General features: G+C 49.3%; 1 protein-coding gene across 2 annotated transcripts in view; it reads left to right on the top strand.

The window, feature by feature from the left end:
- The window catches only part of LOC308174175 (unconventional myosin-Ic-like), a 57,269-nt gene that overhangs the window by 21,865 nt on the left and 30,404 nt on the right, over nt 1–5,000 (top strand). The window lies entirely within an intron of this gene.

Below are 5,000 nucleotides of genomic sequence, written 5' to 3' on the forward strand. Positions count from 1 at the left end.
TGTTTACCCCATCACCTCAGAGTGAAGCAATAGCTGACTGATGTTATGTGGCTGAACTGGATTATTTGGCACTGAGAGTGAGAGTGGTGATGAGGATGAACCGTGTGTGTGTGAGTGTGTGTGTGTGTGTGTGTGTCACTCCTCCTGTCCCACCCTGTACATATCTTCCTATCCCTGTCATCCCTCCATCTTCTATAGAGAATAGACTCTCACACAACCATCTGATTTTCCTCTGGGTTAGCGTTAGCCTGCGCTCCCTATATAAGCCTGCAGGGCTTGGCTCAAGCTACATTTGTGAATCCAGGTGAACTCGTTATTAGGCTGTGTAACAATTATGTAACAAATAATTGTCTAATAGCAATTTAGTTGTCTAATGGGAATCTTGACTGTGCTCCAACACGCTAGCTAGCTAGCTGGCTAACAACAAAGAACGTGGCGTTAGCTAGACAGCTGCTCTGCTAAGCACATCACAACATGCTGATAGAACATGAACACGCTAGAAACACACAACTACACGACACACAGTACCTTTTCTTTTCTTTTTTTTTAAAATTTGTTTTTCAGATTTTATCCCTTTTTCACCCAATTTGGTATCCAATTGAACCCAACCTAGCATCCAATTATCCCCTGCCTATTGCGTAGGATCCGCCGCACGACCCCGTGGCCGGCAGTCCCAGAGGAGATCGCCAGGCAGACTAGCTGACTGGCTCCTCGAGCCCAGCACTGTTATTCCGGCACCCAGGGGGCGGTGTTGCGCGACGGATCCTTGTCCGGAAATACTCCTATACCGCCCTCTGGAGCGGCCACTCAATATGCCGCTCCCTGTGTGCTGCGGCCATATCCGGGTCTGGCGAGACCGGGATTCGATCCCAGTCCCCGGTGGGCAGCTTGCACTAGTGGCTAGTGCTTAGACCGCTACGCCACCGCGGGTACCTTTTCTATTGATGAGGATACATTTTAGAATTGAGAATTTTGTGTTCAACAATACGTTTTATGATAATAAAGAGGCGTGGTTTGCTTCATAGGTTGCTGTGTTATTACATAATCTGGGTCACATAACAGTGAAACAAGTAAATTGTTAATCGCAATTATTTCTGAGACAATTAATTGTACAGCAACATTTGGAGTTGTTACAGGCGGCCTAATCGTTATGCAGGTGAACTCAGCATATAGTCTGGCCCCATGTGTACTCAGCGTGTAGACCGTCCCATGGGAAAATCACCTTGTATTGTATCAGTGAGCGGTTCTATCTGGCTCGCTGGGGAGACACGGCACAGCAAGGTGCCTGGCACCTGACTACACACTGGAGAACACCCGTAGGGTGTGGGTTAGCCCCTGACTACAGACAACTCTCTGCTCAAACCAGCTGTCCCTGACTGTGTGTGTGTGTGAGTGTGAGTGAGTGTGTGTGTGTGTGTGTGTGTGTGTAGCTCTGTGTGTGTGTGTGAGAGAGGATGAGTGTGTGTGTGTGTGTGAGTGTGTGTGTGTGTGTGTGTGTGTGTGAGTGAGTGAGTGTGTGAGAGAGGATGAGTGTGTGTGTGTGTGTGTGTGTGTGTGTGAGTGTGTGGCTGTGCTAGGCGAGGGTATGCTGCCTCTAAAGGCAGGTGTCTCAGCAGGCCGTCTGTCTGTGTGTCTGTCTGTCCGTCTGTCTGTCCGTCTGTCTGTCTGTCTGTCTGTCTGTCTGTCTGTCTGTCTGTCTGTCTGTCTGTCTGTCTGTGTGTCTGTCTGTCTGTCTGTCTGTCTGTCTGTCTGTCTGTCTGTCTGTCTGTCTGTCTGGGTACAGGAGCAGCAGTGGTGCACCTTGTAGGGTTAGGGCGGCTGTGTCTCAGGAGGTAGAGTCGCCGTCTAATGATCACAAGGTTGGCAGATCGGCGGTTCGAGCCCCAGCTGGCCACATGTCGAAGTGTCCTTGGGCAAGACACCGAACCCCAAAATTGCTCCCAGTGAGCGGGCCGGCGCCTTGCATGGTAGCTTGCCGCCATTGGTGTGTGAATGTGTGAATGAGAGGCCGTTGTAAAGCACTTTGGAGCAGCTTTGGAGCAGCAAAAAAGGCGCTATATAAGTGCAGTCCATTTACCATTTAGGGTGCGTAGTGGAAAGAATGCAAGTCTATCAGATCAAAGCATGGCGACTTCCTATACTCATTATGCAGTATGAGGCCTATTACAACACTCTTGTTTGCCGTCTCTCTCTTCTCTCTCTCTCTCTCTCCTCTCTCTCTGCCTCTCTGCCTCTCTCTCTCTCTCTGCCTCTCTCCCCCTTCTCTCTATCTCTCTCTCTCTGCCTCTCCTCTCTCTCTGCCTCTCTCTCTGCCTCTCTCCCCCCTCTCTCTCTCTTTCTCTCTCTGTCTCTCTCACAATCTCTCTCTCTGTCTGTCTGTCTCTCTCTCTCGCTCTGCCTTTCCCCCCCTCTCTCTCTGCCTCTCTCTCTCTCTCCCTCTCCTTCTGTCTGTCTGCCTCTCTCTCTCCACCTCTCTCACTCTTTCTCTCTCTCTCTGTCTGTCTCTCCACCTTTCTCAGTCTTTCTCTTTCTCTCTCTCTGTCTGTCTCTCTCTCTGCCCCCCCCCCCCCTCTCTCTCTCTCTCTCTGTCAGTAGCCGATGATACCATCTAAATAGAGGATATACTGTTTATTTAAGTGACACACTGCAGGACAGGGTTGAATGGGTCTGTCAGACACAGACAGAGATAGAGAGACTGAGTTAACAGAAGACACACAGGTCCTCTCAGACACATCCTGTCACTTACTGCCAGAGTTCACTTCTACACAAAGACAAGGATGAGTTTGTTGCCAGAGTAGTGAGAGTATCCAGGGCACCTCGGGTGTCGAGTGTTGGAACTTGTTAGTCCTGTCTGGACATTGCAGCCATAACACTGGCCTTCAGAGGTGACATACCCTCCGCCTAGCACACACACACACACACACACACACACACACACACACACACACACACTCACACACAGCTACACATAGCTGCACACACACGCACACTCACACACACAGCTACACATAGCTGCACACACACACACACACACACACACACACACACACACAGCTACACACACACACACACACACACACACACACAGCTGCCTGGGAACCGGGAACCCTTACGCAGTTACGTGGTCGTCGCTTAACCCACTACGCCACCAAAGCGTCACACAACCCCACACTGAATAGTTTTTAACTGTTCTGTTTTGAAGCTCAGATCACTTTGATCTGGTGGATGATGGTCATGGTTGCATCCACAGCTCTGTGTGTCTGTGTGTTTGAGAGTGGTGACGTTCCTCCAGTCTCATCCCTCAGCTGGTCAGCGGAACAATGACGGGTGTCCTGCTCTGTTGTTGTGTAATGACTGGGTGTGATGACCAGAACCCTGATGACCACATCGGTTATTGTGCATTGTTGCTCATTCACACGACTGACTGGCCGTTTAGCTTCCTTGATTTGCGGCTTCGCTTGTGGCCGTCTCAAACCCGACAGCCCTACTTACTTTCAGTTCTTCGGTGGCTTTGGGGTTTCTTTATGGCTGAGGTAATATTACAGTTTGTTTTTATACAGTCAATCATTTCTGTTAGATTTCTCTCTCTCTCTCTCTCTCTCTCTCTATCTCTCTCTGTCTCTCCCCTCCCCTCTCTCTGTCTCTCTCTCCTTCTCCCCCCCCCTCTCTTTCTTTCTTTTTCTCTCCCTCCCTCTCCTTATTGCTCCCTTTAACACAACAAGATGGTTTTGAGCGAGGAGAGGAGAGGGTAGCCAGACAGCTGATTCATAGTGGAAAAATGTTTGAAAAGGGCAAAACTCCTGAGTGGCTAACCATTCTCTCAGCAGGAGCGGCTACATGCCTATTTGTTTTGTAGTTACACTAAAAACAGAAGTTTAGAAACCCCTGAATAATCGCTTTTCCTCGCTTACACAAAACAACCCCTTTTGCTTTCTCTTTTTTTCAGCGTTTAATATTCAAACAGTGTTTTTTTTACGTGAGAGAATGTTTAAAATAATTTGGTTTAGATATTTCTAGAAGGACTTCACCGTTCGTGAGCTTAGAATGATAAGGTCCTATCTCCGTTTAGGGCAGTTCAGAGATATTGAGCGTCAAAGGTTTTCCATTCCATTATGTTTTGTGAGATGGAACCTTTGTATTTTATGAATTACTAACAAAAAAATTCTACATTTTAAAAATAACACCACACAGGCATTAATAAACACCTAATGGATCAGATTATGTAAAAAAACTCATATAGAACCTTATAATTCTAACCTCACGAGTTCCTGTAGACTCAAACACTGCTCTTATGCATTGTGAATGTCCTACATCCAGGCCACCGTTGGCAAAGCAGGTTGGATGATGCTTATCTTAGCTAATCGGTCAACAGTTCAACCCGTCAGCGTTTCAGCTAGATTGTTAATACATCATAATACTGCATCTCATTCAACCTTGAAGCAACGAGAGGGCATCGTTAAGGTCAGGGAAAGGTCACGGAGATAACAGGCATTGTTTGTGGTTAAGCAGCAGTGAGTCAGGCTCGCAGACTCACCCACCCACCCTCCCTGTCCTGCCCTGGGAAACTGAACAGGGGAGAGAGGGGGAGGGAGGGGGGGGCGGGGTGAGAGAGAGCGAGGGAGGGGGGGAGAGGGAATGAGGATGGGGGGGAAAAAGCGTAAGAGAGGGTAAGAAGAAACTAGGGGTAGGAGAACAGAGAGAGAGAGAGAGAGAGAGGAAGAATGAGAGAGTAGGCGGCCAGAGTAGTAGGCCCCTACCTCCCTCCCCGCCCCCCCCGCCCCCCCCCCCCTCAGTCCCCTTAGCCCCCTAGCTCGGAGTCCTAGCTACTTTATTTTCTCCACAGGATTTGGAAAAAGTGACAGCATGATGGCTTTGAGGAGGGTAGGTAGAGGGGGGGTAGAGGGGGGGTGTTGGTGCTCGGCACAGCCACGGTGAGGGGAGGGGGGGGGGGGGCTGGGAGGCGGAGGGGCATAGGGAGCAGGAAAGCAGCACTATAAAAG

Source organism: Nansenia antarctica (genome assembly GCF_963989245.1).
Source record: "Nansenia antarctica genome assembly, chromosome: 19".
Taxonomy (NCBI): domain Eukaryota; kingdom Metazoa; phylum Chordata; class Actinopteri; order Argentiniformes; family Microstomatidae; genus Nansenia; species Nansenia antarctica.